This window comes from Macaca mulatta, chromosome 3 (assembly GCF_049350105.2).
Source record: "Macaca mulatta isolate MMU2019108-1 chromosome 3, T2T-MMU8v2.0, whole genome shotgun sequence".
In the NCBI taxonomy this organism is placed as follows: Eukaryota; Metazoa; Chordata; class Mammalia; order Primates; family Cercopithecidae; genus Macaca; species Macaca mulatta.
The window spans coordinates 71371926-71393979 of NC_133408.1; the positions used below are offsets into that span (position 1 = coordinate 71371926).

Here is a 22054-nt window from a genome sequence, read left to right on the forward strand (position 1 = left end):
AGCTGGTATTGTTGCAGACTTGCTATTTAGGCACTTAGGAATTTTTCACTAGAAGGCATGTAAAGAAAGACCATGGGCATTTGTAATGAATTTAGCATTCATTCTTTGCATGACTGTCCCCAGAGCTGTAACTTTACTAATGAATTCTTTACAAACCACTTAGCTAGCAACCGAGCCTAACCAGCCACTCACCCTCGTTATTCAGTGCTCTTTTGTTCTCGTCTGTTTCTCCTCCAACTTGGCTGCACTCACAAAGTGATACAAACTTGCATTTGTTTTCCTTCCTTTTTAGAGACAGGGTCTTGCTCATGTTGCTCAGTATGCAGTACAATGACATGGTCATGGTTCACTGTAGCCTCAAACTCCTGGACTCAAGCAGTTCTCCCACTTCAGTCTCCGAAATAGCTGGGACTCCAGGCATGTGCCACCATGCCCAGCTAATTTTTTCATTTTTTATCATAGAGATGGGATCTTGCCAGGTTGCTCACACTAGGCTCAAAACTCCTGACCTCAAGTGATCCTCCTGACTAAGCCTCCCAAACTGCTGGGATTACAGGCAGGCATGACTACCTGTGCTATTATTTTAAATAATAGCTTTATTAAAATATTATTCACATGCCATTCACTTTATTTATTGAAATCTGCAATTCAGTAGGTTTTAGAATACCCAGAGAGCTGTGCATCGATCACCACAGTCACTTTTAGAATCTTTTATTACCCTATAGAGAAATCCATACCCCTTAGCCACTACCTCCTACTCCCCCCACCTGCCTTGGCCCCCAGCCTTAGGCAACCATTGATTCATTTTTTTGTCGCTATAGATTTGCCTAATCTGGACAAATAGAATTGTACAATATGTGATCTTTTGTGGCTTTTTTTCCCTCTTAGCACAATGTTTTCAGAGTTCCTTTATGTCATAGTGTGTATCAACATTTCATCGTCCTATTGCTGAGTAATACTCCGTGGTAGAGACACGCTGCATTTTGTTTATCTGTTCATCAGTTGGTGGACATTTGGGTTGTCTTCATGTATTGGCCATTATGAATAATGCTGCTCTGAAGATTGTTGTACAATATATATTTGTGTGGATATGTATTTTTATTTCTCTGGGATATATGCCTAGGAGTGAAGTTGTTGCATTATATGATGACTGTACATTTTGAGAAACTGCCAGACTGTTTTCTTAAGTGGCTACACCAGTTGGGTGTGATGGCTCACACCTGTAATCCCAGCTACTCAGGAGGCTCCGATGGGAGGAATTGAGCCCATGAATTCAAGACCAGCCTGGGCAAGATAGTGAAACCCTGTCTTGATTAAAAAAAAAAAAAAAAAAAAAAAAACCAATTGAAATGACAGGAAAAGAAATACCCAAAGTGTTTACACGCTTTTATGTTCCCACCAGTAATGTATGTGGGTTCCAATTCCTCCACATCTTCACTGACATTATTTTTTTTTTAGATAGGGGCTTCTGTGTCTCTTAGGCTGCAGCCCAATGACACCATCACAGTTCACTGCAGCCTTGACCTCCCAGGCACAAGTGATTCTCTCATCTCAATGCCTGGCTAATTTTTATATTTTTTTGGAGTGATCGGATTTTACCGTGTCACCCAGGCTGGTCTCATACTCCTGGCCTTGAGTGATCTACCCACCTCAGCCTCCCAAAGTTCTGGAATTACAGGCTGAGCCACCATGCCTGGCCTTCACCAACATTTGTCATTATGTTTTGTTTTTTCTTTTATACCTTAAAGCAGTATAAGAACAAGTGTCTTCAATTACAGGAAACAATATAATCCCAGGGCATTGGGAGGCTAAGACAGGAAGATGTGTTGATGCCAGGAGTTTGTTTTCTGTTTTTTTTTTCAGACAGAGTCTCACTCTGTGGCCCAGAGTGGAGTGCAGTGGTGCGATCTTGGCCCACTGCAACCTCCGCCTCCCAGGTTCAAGTGATTCTCCTGACTCAGCCTCCCAAGTAGCTGAGACTACAGGTACACGCCACTACTGCCCGGCTAATTTCGTATTTTCAGTAGAGTCGGAGTTTCACCATGTTGGCCAGGCTGGTCTCGAACTCCTGACTTCAGGTGATTTGCCTGCCTCAGCCTCCCAAAGTGCTGGGATTACAAGCATGAGCCCCCATGCCCAGCCTGATGCCAGGAGTTTTAGACCAGCCTGGGCAACCTAGCAAGACCTTGTCTCTACAGAATATTTAAAAATTAGCCAAATGTGGTGGTGCCTGCCTATAGTCTCTCTCTCTCTCTCTTTTTTTTTTTTTTTTTTTTTTTTTTTTTTAACTTTTTGAGACATGGTCTGGCTCTGTCTGAAACTCCTGGGATCAAGTGATCAGTCCTCCCACCTCATCCTACCAAGTAATAGGGACCACAGGTGCATGCCACCGAGGTCTTGCTATGTTGCACAGGCTGGTCTTGAGCTCCTGGCCTCAAACAATCCTCTCACCTTGGCCTCCCACAGTACAAGGATTACAGGTATGAGCCACCATGCCTGGCCCCTACCCTGCCTGTTGAGAACCAAAAGAAGGATCCAAATTCTCCTTAGCTCAACTCGAGCCATTTCCTGATTGCATCATCAGCAAGGAGCTGGTTATTGGGCTGTCCAGACCTCCGAAGTGGCACAGAAATGAGGTGAGGGAGTTTTCCTGCTCCTCCACTCTGTGAGGAGTTGGAAGATGATGTTTACTCGTTTGCAGAGAGAGATGCCTTGTAGGCACCTTAGGATGGAGGGGACCCTGATTACAATGTCATTTTTTTCTTTAGAAACAGGACCTTGCCTTGTCACTCAGGATGGAGTTCAGTGGTCCAATCACGGCTCACTGTAGCCTCAAACTCAAGCAATCCTGCCACATCAGCCTTCCCAGTAGCTGGGACCACAGGTGAGCACCATGACACTCTGTGAATCTTGTTGTGATTTTTTTTGTAGAGATGGGACCTCAAGTGTGTTGCCAGAGCTGACCTTGAACTCCTGCACTCAAGGGATTTTCCTGCCTTGGCCTCCCAAAGTATTGGTATTACAGGCATGAGCCACTGTGCCCACTATCTCTGGTTCTTAACCTTCTGCCTCCCTCTTCCACTTTTAAAGAATGCTTGTAATTACATGGACTCTTCTAGATATTCCAGGATAATCTTGTTTTAAGGTCAGCTGATTTTCAACATTAATTTTATCTGCACTCTTAATTCCACCTTCCTATGTAATTGTGCTGTGTAACATAGGACATGAACAATTGGTGGGGGTGGGGGTTATTACTTTGGCCACCACAGTAACTGTTTTGTGCTAGTTACTGAGCTAAGCACTGGTGAATTAAGCATGAATAACACACTCTCCCTAATCTCCATCCATTCATGGGAGGAGCACCTCACCTGCCATGCTCCTGAGAATCTGGGGAGTCAAGGAAGTCTTCCGTGAGGAGGTGATGCCAAAGCGGACAAGTGACAGAGGAGCTGAAGCTAGCCAGGAAGAGAGTAGAGGTTTAAGGGGAAGCGTATTATAAGCAGAGGGCATCACCCACTTCAGAGAGTCCCAGAGGAGAAAGATGAGGCTCAGCTGGACTCCATAGTAGGTGAAATGGAGAGGGGCAAGCAGTGAGGCTGCCTTGCAAGGCAGGGCAGAGCAGGGGCTGTTAAGGAGTCTGGACTTAATCCCGGAGGCAAGGAGAAGTGATGTAAATGGGGGAGTAACGTGATGAGATTCACGGATTAGAGACATGGTTCAGGCTGCTATAGCGAAGGCACCAGGAGGAGCAGATGGCTCAGTGGGTGTGCAGGAGACCTCTCACTGAGTTTAGGAAGAGGTTTTTAAAATAGAAGAAGTTTGAGTAATTTAAATGATGGTGGGAAGGAGCTAAAAGTGGGGGATAGATTAAAGATACAGGAAAGTGGGAGGAAGAACTGACAAGTGAGGTTCCTGAGAGGGCAGGAGAAGAGGAGATTCCCATAGGGGGATTAATACTTTCTTTTCTTTTTCTAAGACAGGGTCTTACTCTGTCACCTAGGCTGGAGTTCAGTGGCATGATCTTGGCTCACTGTAGTGTAGACTTCCCAGGCTCAAGGGATCCTCCCACCCCAGACTCCCAAGTAGCTGGAACTACAGGTGAACACCACCACCACACCTGGCTAATATTGTTCTTTTTTTTGGGTAGACACAGCGTCTCACTATGTTGCTCTGACTGGTCTCCAACTCCTGGCCTCAAGCGATCCTGCTGTCTAGGCTTCCGAAATTGCTGGGATTACAGGCATGAGCCATAATGCCTGACCTCTGCTAGTTCTGTATTCTCTAGAGATGTCTTTACTTCGTGCTAGTGTGTCCCTCATTATGCTGATCCTCTGTTAAAATTAATACCTTCTTTTCTTTTGAGATGGAGTTTCACTCTTGTTGCCCAGGCTGGAGTGCAATGGCGCTATCTCGACTCACCGCAATCTCCGCCTGCCGGGTTCAAGTGATTCTCCTGCCTCAGCCTCCTGAGTAACTGGGATGACAGCCATGTGCCACCATGCCCAGCTAATTTTGTATTTTTGGTAGAGACTGGGTTTCTCCGCGTTGGTCAGGCTGGTCTCGAACTCCTGACCTCAGGTGATCTGCCTGCCTTGGCCTCCCAAAGTGCTGGGATTACAGGCATGAGCCATTTCGCCTGGCCAAAATCAATACTTTTATATTAAATTGACATATATGTATTTTTTTCTTTTTGATACCGGGTCTTCACGCTGTCACCCAGGCTGGAGTGCAGTGGCACAACCTCTGCTCATCGCAGCCTCCACCTGCCAAGCTCAAGCAATTCTCCTGCCTCAGCCTCCCACGTTGCTGGGATTACAGGTAAGTCCCACCACGTAGCTAATTTTTGTGTTTTTTGTAGAGATGGGATTTCACCATATTTCCCAGACTGGTCTCGAACTCCTGAGCTCAAGGCAATCCACCCACCTTGGCCTTCCAAAGTGCTGAGATTACAGGTGTGATCCACCTTGCTCATTCCAGTTTAAACTTTTGAGTTGTTTGTGTCTCCTGATTGGACTCCTACAAATACAGAATTGATGCTAGGAAGGGTACCAGGAGATAGACCCACACAGATAGGATTTGGGAATAGGTTTGGTTATCCAAGGAGCAGTGCTGAACTCCTTCCTAATGGGATATAGGATGCTGGTGATTTCCAGGAAGTGACCTCACAATGACTCAAGCTACCACTTACTGTTGATTGTGGTGAAATGCCAGGTGAAGCGTATGCCCTGTGAGCTTAGGGGTGCTACAGTTGACCACTGCCACAGTAAAGATGACTCTGAAGAATGGCATGGGATGGATCCTTTCGAATGCACTTGAGCAGCGGTCTCCAACCAAAGGGCCATAGAACCAGAGGTGAGCAGCAGGCGAGTGAGGGGAAACTTCATCTGTATTTCTAGCCCCTCCTATCGCTTGTATGACCACCGGAGCTCCGTGTCCTGTCAGATGAGCAGCAGCATTCGATTCTCATAGAAGCACGAACCCTGTTGTGAAGCGTGCATGCGAGGGATCTAGGTTGTGCACTCCTTATGAGGATCTAATGCCTGATGTTCTGTCACTGTCTCCCATCACCCTAGATGGACAGTGTCGTTGCAGGAAAACAAGCTCAGAGATCCCACTGAGTCTACATTATGGTGAGTTGTAGAATTATTTCGTTATATATTACAATGTAGTAATAATAGAAATAAAGTGCACAGTATATGTAATGCATTTGAATCATCCTGAAATTATTCCCTCCACTCCCAGTCTGTGGAAAAATTGTCTTCCACACATTCACTCTGTTTTTTGGTAGAGACAGGGTCTTAATATATTGCTCAGGCTGATCTCAAATTCCTGGCCTCAAGTAATATACCTCTCGGCCTCCCAAAGTGCTGAGATTACAGGCGTAAGCCACCACCCTCAACCAAGACTTATTCCTTAAACCAAATAAAAATTAAGTGAGATGACTTGAGACCAGGTGGTCGATGCTGCAGCGAGCCCTAATTGCACCACTGCACTCCAGCCTAGGTGACAGAAAATAAAAAATAAAATAAAAATAATGTCTCAAAAAATAAAATAAAATACAAATTAACCTTTTATGACATTCCCAGTAACTTTCCCTCCTAAATGTTCCCCACAAGTCTTTGAATTTTGTTTAATTTTCACACGCATACCATTTAAGACGTTTAAAACTTCCGTCTATCTGTGTCATCCCTTTATTTCAAAAGAATGTCTTTTTGTCACTTCCAGCAGGATCTACCATGAAAGACTTCTGAATCCAGGAAGAGAGACTGACTGGGCAACATGTTATTCAGGTACAAAAATACTTGCACTGTAACTCAAAAATGATCAAATAATAGTGCATGCATCAAGTGCAGTGGGAAGCTCTTCTGGACAGTGAGAGAAGCTTCCAATTAAGGTGACCCTTGAAGCCAAGTCCTGAAAGATGAGGAAGAGTTGTATGAGAGTGGGGAGGGAAGGGGGAGGTGGAGGGATGAAGAATGGGCTGGGATGGGATGAAGTGAGCTGCTCAGGCAGGAAGACCAGCACTGTACAGACCTGGACAATGAAGATGTCACATTTTGTTCAGGGAATGATGAATTAAGTGTGGCAGGAATGCTTTGTAGAGACAGTAGTCTGCTTGTATGGAATTTTGCCTGAGAGACCTGACTACAGTTTCTAATTTTTTGATGTTATCATCCATCACAGTCCTTGTCGGATAGTTTGGAATAGGTATAATGATCACAATAACACCAAGCATAGTATTTCAGTAATTCTCACAGAATCACAGGTAGGTGCCACAGTTATCCCCATTTTATGAATGAAGTGATCAAGACGTAGGAATAATGAGTGATTTGCTCAAGCTCACCTGGATATTAAGACTGAGTCAAATGTTGGGTCTGGTCAGACTTTAATGCTTGCTTTGTTCATGAGCACCACATATTGCCTCTCCTATGCATTTAAGCAGGTAGACAGGTGACAGAAAAGCCCGTGTTTGTCTCTAGTCACACACTTCTGACTGAATGTATGTATGGAGTTTCTACACCAAATTCTCCAGTGCTCTGGATATTAACTGGGTATCCCATGATTTTATTCTGATACTACCTGGACTTAGCACAGACTCCACAAATTAGGGGCTCAGTCCCACGAGACTGTCCTCACTTCAGATGCCAGTGGCAAGTCCTAGGTTGTCACCTGTACTTTTGACCAACCTGTTACAAATCAGGGGTTCCCATTAACTCTCTTCTTGGGTTTAATAATTTGCTAGAACAGTTTACAGAACTCAGAGAAACAGTTTATTTTCTTTTTTTCTGAGAGAGACGGTCTTATTTTGTTGCCCAGGCTGGTGTGCTATATTTCTTTTCTTTTTCTTTTGAGACAGAATCTCCCTGTGTCATCCAGGCTGGGGTGCGATGATGTATCATAGCTTAGTATAGCTTTGACCTCCTGAGATCAAGCGATTCTCCCACCTCAGCCTCCGAAGTAGCTGGGACTACACATGCATGTCACCCATGCCTAGCTCATTTTTGTAGTCGGTGTTTCACCATGTTGGCCAGATGGGGTCTTGTTGTGTTGCCCAGGCTGGCCACAAATTCCTGGGCTCAAGTGATCCTCCCACCTCATCCTTGTAGAGATGGGATTTAGTTTATGTCGCCCAGGCTGATGTCAAACTCCTGGGCTAAATCGATTGTCTCACCTCAGCTTATCAAGTAGCTGGGACTACAGGCACACACCACCATGTCGGGCTAATATTTATTTTTATTTTTTTCTAGAGGTGGGTCTCACTATGTTGTTCATGCTAGTTTCAAACTTCGGGCCTCAAGTGTTCCTCCTGCCTTGACCTCCCAAAGTGTTGGGATTATGGGTGGTAGCCACCATGCCCAGCAATTGCAGGGTCTTTATGAAAGAAAGAGGGTAGGAGATTCAGAAGTGGAGCAGGAGATGTGGTGATGGAAGCAGAGGTAAGAGAGGGAGATTTGAAGATGCTTCACTTCTGGCTTTGAAGATGGAGTCGGGGCCATGATCCAAGGAATGGGAGTGGCTTCTAGAAGGTGAAAAAGCCAAGGGAGCACTTCAGAGTCTCCAGAAGGAATGCAGCCCTGCTGACACCTTGACTTTAGCCTTAATAGACCTAGTTTATGTTTCTGGCCCCCAGAACTGTAAGATGGTACATTTGTGGTGTTTTAAGCCACTGAATGTAGAAAACTGCAAACTATATTGCAGCAGCAAGAAGAAATGAACATGAAGCCAGGCATGATGGCTCATGCCAGTAATCCCAGCACTTTAGGAATTTAGGCAGGAGGATTATTTGAGGCCAGGAGTTCAAGACCAGCCTGGGCAACATAGTAAGACCCTGTCTCTACAAAAAATGAAAAAATTGGCCAGGCATGGTGGCTCACGCCTGTAATTCCAGCACTTTGGGAGACCGAAGTGGGCAGATCACCTGAGGTCAGGAGTTCGAGAGCAGCCTGGCCACATTGCGAAACCCTGTCTCTACTAAAAATACAAAAATTAGCTGGGCATGGTGGCACGCACCTGTAATCCCAGCTACTTGGGAGGCTGAGGCAGGAGAATCACGTGAATCTGGGAGGTGGAGGTGGCAGTGAGCTGGGATTCCACCATTGCACTCCAGCCTGGGCAAGAAGAGTGAAACTCTGTCTCAAAATAAAATAAAATAAAATAAAATAAAATACTAAAAAAATTAGCCAGGCATGATGGCATGAACCTGTAGTCTCAGCTACTCGGGAGGCTGAGGTGGGAGGATTGCTTGAGCCTGGAAATTTGAGGTTGCAGTGAGCTGTGATTGTGTCAGTGCACTCCAACCTTGGTGACAGTGAGATCTTGAAAAAAAGAAGGCAGAAAGTAAAGAAGAAATGAGCATGGTGGGCATGGGGACAGAAGGCAATGTTAAATATTACGGTCAGGGGTGGCCTTCTAAATGAAAATTGAGCAAAGACTTGGAGGGGAAGGAGCTGGCCAAGGTGCTGAGGGAAGAGGATTGTAGGCAGAAACAACAGAATAAAGTGTCCGAGGTGTGTCTGAGGCTCTGGAAGGAGGCCAGTGGAGCAGAAGGAGAGAGGGAGAGAATTAGGGGACGGGGCCAGGGAGTTGCTGGGTGGGGATCAGTACAGATCACGTAAGCCCTGGGAGGTTATTGCTGGGGCTTTGACTTTGACTCTGACTCAGATGGGAACTGCAGGAGGGTTCTAAGCAGAGAGGCGACATGATCTGTCTCCCAGTTTAAAAGCATTCTCTGGCTGCTGAGTTGAGAAAGACTGTGGGAAGATTTGGGTAGAAGCATGGGGGCCAAGTTATGGCAACATCCAGGTGGGAGATGATTTTGGTCCTGACCAGGGTCATGGTGATGTAGAGAGATGGTCAGAGGGGAGAAGTAGGGGAGGAGGCCAGGGAGTTGCTGGGTGGGGATCTTTAGTGTGTGTTGAAGACAGTCAACAGGATTTCCTGACAGACTGGATGTGAGAGAAGGCAGAGGTCAAGGTTGAGTTTGATTCTTACTGAATTATTAAGTAATTGAAAAAAACACTACTGCCTTTCCCAATCCTAGCAAGTACGGGATGCTAGATTAAAGAAATCTCTTCAAGTTCATTGCAGTGGCTCATGTCTGTAGTCCCAGCTGTTTGGGAAGCAGAGATGGGAGTATCTTTGAAGGGCAGGAGTTCAAGACCAGCCTGGGCAACACAGCAAGATCTGCTCTTTACAAAAATATTTTTCAAAATTAAATAAATGTAGCTAGGCATGGTGATGTGTACTTGTAGTTTCAGCTACTCAGGAGGCTGAGGTGGGCAGATCTCTTGAGGTCAGGAGTTTGAGGCCAGCTTGGGAAACATAACAAGACCCTCACTCTACAACAAAATTAAAAAAATAGCCAGGCATGGTGGCACTCAACTGTAGTACCAGCTGCTGGGGAGCTGAGGCAGGGAGATGGCTTGAAGCTAGGAGGTTGAGGCTGCAGTGAGCTGTAAGTGCACAGCTGCACTCTAGTCTGGGTGACAGAGCAGAACCTGTATCACAGTACAAATAAAAAAATGAAATCTCAAGTCAGAGCCTTTCAGCTCTACAACCCTTGCAAACCCTGAGCCATGCAGTAGGGTTTGCATCGCTGGGAATGAGGAGACCCTTGCCCAGTGTTGTTGCCTGACTAATCAGTGTTTTAAGCATTTATTAATCAGGGTGGGCGCGGTGGCTCACGCCTGTAATCCCAGCACTTCAGGAGACCCAGGCGGGTGGATCACCTGAGGTCAGGAGTTCAAGACCAGCCTTGCCAACATGGCTAAACCCTGTCTCTACTGACAAAATACAATAATTAGCCGGGCATGGTAGTGGGCGCCTGTAATCCCAGCTACTTGGGAGGCTGAGGTAGGAGAATCGCTTGAGCCTGGGAGGCGGAGGTTGCAGTGAGCTGAGATTACGCCACTTCACTCCAGCCTGGGCGAAAGAGCGAGTATTATATCAACATGTAATGGTTTTATTATTAATATGTAATGAATGTTAAATATTTTAAGAATCTTGTATCAACATGTAATGGCTTTATATGTGAATATTTTTAAAATTCTGTCTTATTTTCTAGTTTTAATATACTTATTTATATAAAGAAATAGTCTTAGAGGTCTTTAATAAAGTTAAAAAATGTAAAGACATCCTAGACCCCAAAAGATTGAGAACTTCTAGTTTAGAAATATTCAGAATAAGCCACATACAACTTGCTACTTGAACTATTTTTTTTCTTTGTTTTTTATTTTAGGAGATGAGGTCTCACCCTGTCACCCAGGCTGGAGTACAGTAGTACTATCACAACTCACTGCAGTCTTGAGCTCCTGGGCTAAGGATCCTCCTGCCTGAGCCTCCTGAGTAGCTGGGACTATAGGTATACATGACGACACTTGGCTAATTTTTAAATTGTTTTGTGGACATGGGGTCTCACTTTGTTGGCCTGGCTGGTGTCAAACTTCTGGCCTTAAGTAACCCTTTCACCCCTGCCTCCCATCCTAGAGGTATGAGCTGCCACAACGAGCACTTGTTCAATTTTCTAAACAAATAAAACATTTCTAAAGTAAGGCTGTAGGATGATGGCAGGAAGATAAAAATAGAAAAACAGAAGAATAAGTTCAGATGGCTTACACATATTCTTTTGACAGCAAGAAGAACTTTTAGTATATACATTCCTTGCAAAGAAACATAAGGCAAATAAACAGTGTTGTATAGGAACGTCAACACACACTACAATATTCCCACTTTGCTGACATGAGTTATGGAAATTTTGTGGTTTACTTGAGTATCGCTATCAGTATTTTGCTTCTCTGATCATTTTTATGAACTTCCTCATCTGTTAACTTCTCTCCAAGGTATGTCATATCGTGACATACTGCTGCTGCACAAACATGGCCAGTGTCTTCCTCTTAAACATGTTGAATGCTTTCTTAATTTCTTTTACCCTCTGTCTCTGTGTTTTGCATTTTTCTTACCTTTATTGTCAGAAACTCGAGAAAGTCAGTCATACTAATTTATCGCCATTTGCTTTATTAATTTATACTTTTCTTATACGGAATTTTGCCCAACAGGCCTCATTACAATTTCTAACCTGTTTTGTTTTATTTTGTTTTTTTCTGAGGCAGAGTCTCGTTCTGTTGTCCAGTCTGGAGTGTAGTAGTGCTATCACAGTTGACTGCAGCCTCAACCTCCCAGGCTCAAGCAATCCTCCCGTCTCAGCCTCCCACGTGGCTGAGACTATAGGTGCTTGCCACTATGCCCAACTAATATTTGGAATTTTCCTATACGTGGGTTCCAGAGGGATGACGGCGAAACGTGAGTAAGCATGGATTTTGGTATATGCAGAGATGGGGGGCTGGAACTAATTCTGTCTGTATACCGAGGGACGACTGTATATGTTTTTACAATTATGCTGTAGGACACATAGTATTACATAGCCTTGAAAATAATAATTTTTAACTGAGTGGAGTAATGATAATATTGATAAAAGTAGCAGCTGGCCAGGTGTGGTGGCTTACACCAGTAATCACAACACTTTGGGATGCTGAGGCAGGAGGATGGCTTGAGGCCAAGAGTTTGAGACAGGCCTTGGAAACAAAGGGAGTCACCATCCCTACAGAAAAATACATGAATTAACCTAGTGTGGTGGCATGTTCCTGTAGTCCCAGCTACTTGGGAGGCTGAGGTGAGAGGATCGCTTGAGCCCAGGGAGGCTGAGACTGCAGTGAGTCATGATCAGGCCTCTGCACTCCAGCCTGGGTGACAGAGTGAGATACTGTCTCAAAACAACAAAAAAGTAGCAGCTAACATCAACTGAGCTTTTACCAGTTGCCTGTTAATACCATGGTTTAATTTCTTATAACTGTTTCTTATTTCACTTAACCACTCTGTCTTCCGTTACTCCCAGATTTTCACTGTGTTTGTACAGATGACCTTTGTTTAGATTGAATTGTCTCCCCAAGGTATTTGCAGAAGTAAGATTACTGTGAGTCATGGTGAATGGACATTCTCATTACCCTTGATGTAAATTGACAAGGTTTTGGGTGCCTCCCAGCTATAATCTCAGCACTTTGGGAGGCTAAGACAGGAGGATTGCTTGATGCCAAGAGTTGGAGGAGGCAGTTTGGCAGTATGGTGAGACCCTGTCTCTATTATTTTAAAAAATTGTCAAGCTTTACCCTGGAAGGCTTATATACAATTTAAACACCCCTCATAGTATAAGAAAGTGCCCATTTCACTGCATCTTTGCCAGCACAGGGTATTAAAATTTAATGTCATTTTTTGTTTTTTTAAATTGGTAAAAGACCTCATATTACTTTACTTGTCACATTTCTACATCTGTCCTTAGCTTATTAGCTCTGTTTCTTTTCTGTCTGTAAATGGTTGTTGTTTTGTTCTTTGAGACAGGGTCTTGCTCTGTCACCCAGGCTTGACTGTAGTGGCATAATCATGACTCACTGCAGCCTTGATCTCCCAGGATCAAACTTCAGCTTCCTGAGTAGCTGAGACTACAAGTGTGCACCACCACTCCCAGCTAATTTTTTTCTTTTTTTGGATAGAGACAGGGTCTCACTGTGTTGTCCAGACTGGTCTCTAGCTCCTGGCCTTAAGCAGTCCTCCTGTGTTAGCTTCTCAAATTGCTGGAATTTTGGGTATGAGCCACCATGCCTGGCCTGGGCTAGTCCTGATTTCTCTAGAGTTCTCTTTACTTTGTGCTAGCCAATCTCTCATTATGCTGTTCCCCTGTTACAATGAATAATTCTCTGGATTAAATTTTACCACTTTAAACTTTTGAGTGGTTTATGTCTCCTGATTGGACTCTGACTAATATGCTCGGAAGGGTCCCAGGAGAGAAACTCACACAGATGGGATTTGGGCATAGGTTTGATTTTCCAAGGGACAGTGCTGAGTTCCTTGCCAATGGGAAATGGGATGCTGGTGATTTCCGGTAAGTGACCTCACAGTGACTCAAGCTACCACTTACTGTTGATTGTGATGAAATGCCAACTGAGGCACATGCCTTGGGAGCTCAGTGGTTGCTGCACTTGACCGCTATGAAGACTGGTGTGGGAAGGGTCCTTTTGGATGCACTTGAGCGGGGGTCCCCAACCCCTGAGCCATGGAGCTGTAAGGAGCCACACAACAGGAGGTGAGTGGTGTCGAGTGAGGGAAGCTTCATCTGTATTTACAGCCACTCCCCTTTGCTCACATTCCTGCCTGAGCTCCACCTTCTCTCAGGTCAGCAGCAGCATTAGATTCTCATAGGAGCACGCACCCTGTTGTGAACCGTGCATGCGAGGGATCTAGGTTGTGCTTTTGTCCCTATGAGAATCTAATGCCTAATGATCTGTCACTTTCTCCCGTCACACTCAGATGGGACCATCTAGTCGCAGGAAAACAAGCTTAACATGCCCACTGATTCTACATTATGGTGAGTTCTATAATTACTTTCCTATATATCACCATTTAATAATGGAAATAAAGTACCTAATAAATGTAACATACTTGAATCTTTTGGCCCAGGTCTTGCCTCCCGGCAGCCTCTGCAGCCTCTCCAGGCCCCAAACTTTCTCCAGTCGGCCTCTACAGACCAAGCTCATGACTCACAGTGGTCTATTTAGGCCCGTACCCTACCTCACAGCGGTCTCCGCGGATAAGGCTACTGCCTCACAACAGCCTCCACAGGCCCAGCTCCATCGTTACCACGGCCTCTTTAGAGCCAGCTCCTGCCTCCCAGTCTTCTCTCCAGGCCCAGAACTTTCTCAAGTCAACCTCACCAGACCTAGCTCCTGCCTCTCATTGCCCTCCCAAGGGCCAGCTTTTGCCTCACGGCCACCTTCCGAGACCCAGCTCCTGTTTTACAGTGGCCTCATGAGGCCCATCTTCTGACTCCCGGCAGCCTGTACAGGCCCAGCTCCTGCCTCTTTGCAGGAGGCCCAAATGTCCTCAACTCCAGGCCACAAAATCCAGGCCCAAAATGTCCACAAGTCGGCCTCTGAAGGCCCCGCTCCTGCCTTTCGTTGGCCTCTCCAGGCCCAGCTGCTGTCCCCAGGTGACCTCTACAGGCTGCGCTTTTACTTCTGGCTGTGCCTGGAGGCCCAACTCCTGCCTCAGAACAACCTCTTTTGGCTCAGCTCCTGCCCAGTTCCTGGTGGCCTTTGAAGGCCCAAAAGTGCCTCAAGTCAAGCTTTCCAGGCCCACCCTCTGCCTCCCAATGGCCTCTCCAGGCCCAGCTTTTGCCTCACGGACATGTTCTCCAAACAAGCTCCTACCTGCCTCCCGGCCAGCTCGATGGGCCCAGATCCTGCCTCACACTAACCTCGTTAGGCCCAGCTCATGCCTCACTGTGGCCTGTCCAGGCCCAGGTCCTGCCCCCCGACAGGCTGTCCGTGCCCAAAACTTCCTCAAGTCAGCCTCTCCAGTCACAGCTCCTGCCCAACATTGGCCTCTTTAGGCAGGACTCATGCCTTGATGGCCTCTCCAGGCCTCTCCAGGCCCAGCTCCTGCATCCTGGCAGCTTCTCTAGACCAAGAACTTTCTCAGGTCTGCCATTCCAGGCCCAACTCCTGCCTCCCGTCAGCCTCCATAGGCTCAACCTCTGCCTCGCAGGAGACTTTCCTGGCCACCTAGGCCAAGCTCCTGCCTTTCAGCAGCCTCTCCAGGCCCAGCTCCTGCCTCTCAATGACCTCTCTAGAGCAAGCTCATGCCTCACAGCGGCCATTCTGGCTCGACTTTTGCCTGTCGGCAGCATCTCCAGGCCCAAAAGTTCCTCCATTCAGCCTGTCCAGGCCAAGGTCTTCCTCCCAAAGGCCTCTGCAGTCCCAAATCGTCCTGAAGTCAGCCTCTGCAGGCCCAGGTCCTGCCTCCCAGTGCTGTGTAGGTCAAGCTAATGCCTCACAGCAGACTTTCCAGGCTAAGCGTTTGCTTTTGTGCATCGTCTCCATGCCCTTAAATTACTCCAGTCGGTCTTTCCAGGCCCAGCTCTTCCTCCCAGCAGCCAAATTGTCCTCAATTTGCCCTCTCCAGGCCCAACTCCTGCCTCCCAGTGGACTCTTCAGGACCAGCTCATTCTACATAATGGATTTTACAGGCCCAGTTTTTCCCTGTTGATGGCTTCCCAAGGCCCAGAACGTCCTCAAATCGGACTCTCCAGACCCATTTGCTGCCACATGGTGGTCTCTCCTGGCCCAGATCTTCTTCCCGGCTGTGTTTATACGCTCAATCCAACCAGACAACAACCTCTGTGGATGTCCCTTTTGCCAAGCTCCTGACGGCCTATATAGGCCCAAAACTTCCTCAACGCAAGCTCACCAGGCCAAATTCCACCCACATGGGGGACTCTGCAGGCCCAAACCATCCTGAAGTTGGGTCGTCCAGGTCTAGCTACTGCCTCCTGACGACCTTTGCAGGCCCAGACTCTGTCTCATGGCAACCTCGACAGGCCAAGGTCTTCCACCGGCTGCATATACAGGCCCAACTCCTGCCTCTGAAAACACAACTGTTGTCTCAGCTCCTGCATATATCCTGCCAGCGTCTTTAGGCCAGATACTGTTTCCAATCAAGCTCTTTCGGCCTCCGCAGTCCAGAGGTGCTCCTGACTTGCGACAGTTTCGACAGGCACCACTCCTGCCTTCCAGTGGCCGCTTTAGGCCCTGCTCATTCCTCTCGGGGAATGGCCTTTCCAGGCCCACTCTTTGCCTTCTGGCGGCCTCTCCAGGCCCGAAACTTCCTCAGGCCGGCCTCTCCAGGCCCAGTGGCAGCCTCCCGGCCTCCCGTCCAGGCCCAGCTCCTCCTGCTCCCAACTGCGGTCGCAGGCCCAGCCCCGGCCTCACAACAACCTCTTTGGACTCGGCTCCGGACCAGCTCCCGCTCCGCGGCCTTTGTAGGCCCTAAACGTCCTGAAGCCGGGCCCCACGGTGGCCTCTCCGGGACCGGCTCCTGCCCTCCGACGGCGTCTCCACGCCCCAGACTTCCTCCAGCCAGCCTCTCCAGGCCCAGCTCCTCCTCCCGGCGGCCTCTGCAGGCCCACGCTGGCCTCGAGTCGGCCTCTCCAGGGCTCGCTCCTGCTCCCGGCGGCCCCTGCGGGCCCAACTCGTCGCCCAGTCGGTTTCCGCCGGCCCAGCTCCTGCCTCTCCATGGCTTCTCCAGCAGCCAGACTTTCTCCGGTCAGCCTTCCAGGCCCAGCTCCTCCTGCCTGCCACTGGCCTCTTGAGGCCCAGCCCCGCTCACGCCTCTGGGCGGCCTCCTCAGGCCCAGGACTTGACCTCCAGTCGGCCTCGCCAGGCCCAGCCTCCTGCTTCCCGAAGGCCGGCACGGGCTCAGTCTCTGCCTCCCAGCAGACTGTCCACGCCCAGCTCTCGCCTGACTGCGGCCTCCCCAGGCCAGAGGTCCTCCTGCCTTTCGGCAGCTCCGCCGGGCCCCGCTCCTGCCTCACAGTGGCCTCCTTAGGCCCGGCTCATTCGTCACGGGGAACGGCCTTTCCAGGCCCAGCCTTTGCCTTTTGGCGGTCTCCCCAGGCCCCGACCTTCCGCAGGCCGGGCCCCGCTCCTGCCTCCCAGTGGCCTCCTTAGGCCGGGCTCATTCGTCAAGGGGCACGGCCTTCCCAGGCCCAGCCTTTGCCTTTTGGCAGCCTCCCCAGGCCCCGACCTTCCTCAGGCCGGCCTCTCCAGGCCCAGTTGCAGCCTCCCGGCCTCCCATCCAGGCCCAGCTCCTCCTGTTCCCGGCTGCGGCCGTGGGCCCAGCCCCGGCCTCACGACAACCTCTTTGGACTCTGCTCCGTTTGGGGCCTTTGTAGGCCCCAAACGGCCTGAAGCCCGGCCCCAGGGTGGCCTCTCCGGGCCCGGCTCTTGCCTTCCGACAGCGTCTCCTCGCCCCCGAACTTGCTCCAGCCAGCCTCTGCAGGCCCAGCTCCTCCTGCCGGCGGCCTCTGCAGGCCTACGCTGGCCTCGAGTCGGCCTCTCCAGGGCTCGCTCCTGCTCCCGGCGGCCCCTGCGGGCCCAACTCGTCACCCAGTCGGCCTCCGCCGGCCCAGCTCCTGCCTCTCTGTGGCCTCTGCAGCTGCCAGACTTCCTCAGGTCAGCCTCTCCAGGCCCAGCTCCTCCTGCCTGCCACTGGCCTCTTCAGGCCCAGCCCGGCTCACACCTCTGGACGGCCTCCTCAGGCCCAGGACTTGACCTCCATTCGGCCTCGCCAGGCCCAGCCTCCTGCCTCCCGAAGGCCTGCACAGGCGCAGCCTCTGCCTCCCAGCGGACTCTCCACGCCCAGCTCTCGCCTGACTGTGGCCTCCCCAGGCCAGAGCTCCTGCTGCCTTTCGAGAGCTCCGCCGGGCCCCGCTCCTGCCTCCCAGTGGCCTCACTAGGCCCCGCGCATTCGCAATGGGGAACGGCCTTTCCAGGCCCAGTCTTTGCCTTTTGGCGGCCTCTCCAGGCCCCGAACTTCCACAGGACAGGCTCTCCAGGTCCCGTTGTGGCCTCCCGGCCTCCCGTCCGGGCCCAGCTCCTCCTGCTCCTGGCTGGGGCCGCGGGCCCTACACCGGCCTCACGACAACCTCTTTGGACTCGGCTCCGGCCCAGCTCCTGCTCCGCGGCCTTTGTAGACCCCAAACGTCCTGAAGCCGGGCCCCACGGTGGCCTCTCCGGGACCGGCTCCTGCCCTCCGACGGCGTCTCCACGCCCCAGACTTCCTCCAGCCAGCCTCTCCAGGCCTAGCTCCTCCTCCCGGCGGCCTCTGCAGGCCCACGCTGGTCATGAGTCGGCCTCTCCAAGCTGGTTCCTGCTCCCGGCGGCAACTGCGATCCCAACTCGTCGCCCAGTCGGCCTCCGCCACCCCAGCTCCTACCTCTCTGCGGCCTCTCCAGCTGCCAGACTTCCTCAGGTCAGCCTCTCCAGGCCCAGCTCCTCCTGCCTGCCACTGCCTTCTTGAGTCCCAGCCCCGCACTCGCCTCTGGGTGGCCTCCTCAGGCCCAGGACTTGACCTCCAGTGGCCTTGCAAGGCCCAGCCTCCTGCTTTCTGAAGGCCTGCACAGGCCCAGCCTCTGCCTCCCAGCGGACTCTCCACGCCCAGCTCTCGCCTGACTGCGGCCTCCCCAGGCCAGAGCTCCTCCTGCCTTTCGGCAGCTCCACCGGGCCCCGCTCCTGCCTCCCAGTGGCCTCACTAGCCCCGCACATTCTTCACGCTGAACGGCCTTTGCAGGCCCAGCGTTTGCCTTTTGGCGGCCTCTCCAGGCCCCGAACTTCCTCAGGGGGGCCTTTCCAGGCCCCGTTGCAGCCTCCCGGATTCCCGTCCAGGCCCAGCTCCTCCTGCTCCAGGCTGCGGCCGCGGGCCCAGCCCAGCCCAGCCCCGGCCTCACGTCAACCTCTTTGGACTCGGCTCCGGACCAACTCCCGCTCTGCGGCCTTTGTAGGCCCGAAACGTCCTGAAGCCGGGTCCCACGGTGGCCTCTCCGGGCCTGGGTCCTGCCCTCCTTCGTCGTCTCCACGCACCAGACTTCCTCCAGCCAGCCTCTCCAGGCCCCGCTCCTCCTGCCTACCACTGGCCTCTTGAGGCCCAGCCCCGCTCACGCTTCTGGGCGGCCTCCAGAGGCCGAGGACAAGACCTCCCGTGGGCCTCGCCAGGCCCAGCCTCCTGCCTCCCGAAGGCCTGCACAGGCCCGGCCTCTGCCTCCCAGCGGACTCTCCATACCCAGCTCTCGCCTGACTGCGGCCTCCCCAGACCACAGCTCCTCCTGCCTTTTGGCAGGTCCGCGGGGCCACGCTCCTGCCTCCCAGTGGCCTCACTAGGCCCCGCGCATTCGTCATGGGGAATGGCCTTTCCAGGCCCAGCCTCTGCCTCTTGGCTGCCTCTCCAGGCCCCGAACTTCCTCAGGCCGGCCTCTCCAGGCCCCGTTGCGGCCTCCCGGCCTCCTGTCCAGACCCAGCTCCTCCTGTTCCCGGCTGCGGCCGCGGGCCCAGCCCCGGCCTCACGACAACCTCTTTGGACTCGGCTCCGGCTCAGCTGCCGCTCCGCGGCCTTTGTAGGCCCCAAACGTCCTGAAGTCGGGCCCCACGGTGGCCCGGCTCCTGCCCTCCGACGGCGTCTCCACGGCCCAGACTTCCTCCAGCCAGCTTCTCCAAATCCAACTCCTCCTCCCGGCGGCCTCTGCAGGCCCACGCTGGCCTCGAGTCGGCCTCTCCAGGGCTCGCTCCTGCTCCCGGCGGCCCCTGCGGGCCCAACTCGTCGCCCAGTCGGCCTCCGCCGGCCCAGCTCCTGCCTGTCCGTGGCCTCTCCAGCTGCCAGACTTCCTCAGGTCAGCCTCTCCAGGACCAGCTCTTCCTGCCTGTCACTGGCCTCTTGAGGCCCAGCCCCGCTCACGCCTCTGGGCGGCCTCCTCAAGCCCAGGACTTCACTTCCAGTCCGCCTCACCAGGCCCAGCCTCCTGCCTCCTGAAGGCCTGCACAGACCCGGCCTCTGCCTCCCAGCGGGCTCTCCACACCCAGCTCTCGCCTGACTGCGGCCTGCCCAGGCCAGAGCTCCTCCAGCCTTTTGGCATCTCCACCAGGCCCCGCTCCTGCCTCCCAGTGGCCTCATTAGGCCCAGCTCATTCTTCACGGGGAACCGCCTTTCCAGGCCCAGCCTTTGCCTTTTGTGGCCTCTCCAGGCCCAGAACTTTCTCAGGCCGGCCTCTCCAGGCCCAGTTACGGCCTCCCAGCCTCCTGTCCAGGCCCAGCTCCTCATGCTCCCGGCTGCGGCCGCAGGCCCTGCTCCGGACTCCCAACAACTTCTTTGGACTCGGCTGCAGCCCAGCTCATGCTCAGTGGCCTTTTTAGGCCCCAAACGTCCTGAAGCCGGGCCCCATGGTGGCCTCTCCCGGCCCGGCTCCTGCCCTCCGATGACGTCTCCATGCCCCAGACTTCCTCCAGCCAGCCTCTCCAGGCCCATCTCTTCCTCCTGTCGGCCTGTGCTGGCCCGTATTGTCCTCGAGTCGGCCTCTCCGGGGCTCGCTCCTACCCCTGGCGGCCCCTGCAGGCCCAACTCGTACTCCAGTCGGCCTCCGACGGCCCAGCTCCTGCCTCTCCATGGCCTCTCCAGCTGCTAGACTTCCTCAGGTTAGCCTCTCCAGGCCCAGCTCCTCCTGCCTGCCACTGGCCTCTTGAGGCCCAGCCCCGCTCATGCCTCTCGGCGGCCTCCTCCGTCCCTGGACTTGACCTCCAGTCGGCCTCTCCAAGACCAGCCTCCTGCCTCCCGAAGGGCTGCACAGGCCCAGCCTCTGTCTCCCAGCGGACTCTCCACCCCTAGCTCTCTCCTCACTGCGGCCACCACAGGCCAGAGCGCCTCCTGCTTCTCCGCTGCTCCGACCGGCCCTGCTCCTGCCTCCCAGTGGCCTCTTTTTACCGAGCTCATTTTTCACAGGGAATAGCCTCTCCAGCCCCCGTCTTTGCCTTTTGGTGGCCTCTCCAGGGCCAGACGTTTTTTAAGCCGGCCTCTCCAGACCCAGTTGCTGCGTCTCATCATCCCCTTCTTGCCCAGGTCTTCCTCCCAGTTTTGGCTGGTGCTTAAATTTTTCCTCACCACAATCTGTTTGGACTCAACTCCTGTCCAGCTCCTCGTGGCCATTTAGACCGAGAAGTTTCTCAAGTCCAGCCCTCCAATTTCACTACCTTACTTGTGGCAGCATGAGCTGTCACAGCTTTTGCCTGACTATTTCTTCTCCAAGCTGCCTTAGCATTCTCACATTGGTGTTTCTAGGCCCAGATGCTGCATTTTGCTTTTTTCACGTTGCCTGTCTCTTTCCTTGTGCCTGCCTCCCAAGTCCCAGCTCCTGTCTTATTGTGTTGTGTGTTATACTAGCTCCTGTCTCACGATGGCCTCTTCTGGCCCACCTTCGGTGTTATAGTGGACAGTCAAGCCCATCCTCTGCCTCTTCGTGGCCTTTTCTCCCTTTCCTCTTGCCCCACAGTCACCTCTTCTGGATCCATCTTTTTAATCTTTGGTGGTCCAGAGTATCAAGGAACCCAAAGCTTCTCTGGACTCTTATTTATTGGTAACTTTAAAGCAGAGTGCTTTAGCAAAACACCTGCCTCTTCTTTTAACCTTGACAATGGATTTGTGACAAATTTATAATAAATTCTACCTGCGTGGTTTCATACTGAGTTTTGTTTTATTTAGTGTCTCATCATTTTTCTTTTCTTTTTTTGGTGGGAATGGGAATGAGCCTCTGCTCGGGCCCTTTTTCTTCACTCTGGACATGGTAGCTTCTCACTTCATGTGTTCTGTATTTATGTTGTTTACAGTTACTTTTTTTTTAGGGTCTTGCTCTGTCACCCAGGCTGGAGTGGAGTCGTGTGATCATGGCTTACTGCAGCCTTGGCCTTTTGGCCTGAAGTAATTCTCCCAACTCAGCATCTTGAGTAGCTGATACTACAGGCACATGCCACCATGCCTGGCTAATTTCTGATTTTTTCTGAGAGATTGGTTCTCACTATGTTGCTCAGGCTGTTCCCAGACTTTTGGACACAAGCAATCCTTTTGCCTGAGCCTCCCAAAGTGCTGAGATTACAAGCATAAACTACCATACCTCGCTTGCTATTTGCTT

At 51.4% G+C, this 22054-nt stretch overlaps 1 pseudogene across 1 annotated transcript; it reads left to right on the plus strand.

Annotated features, from left to right (window-relative positions):
* The first annotated feature begins 13404 nt into the window (after positions 1-13404).
* On the plus strand, positions 13405-21607 carry LOC144340193 (uncharacterized; annotated as a pseudogene). Its single transcript, XR_013415953.1, has 2 exons — positions 13405-13432; positions 14094-21607. The product of XR_013415953.1 is annotated as an uncharacterized LOC144340193 (transcript).
* Positions 21608-22054: the final 447 nt, after the last annotated feature.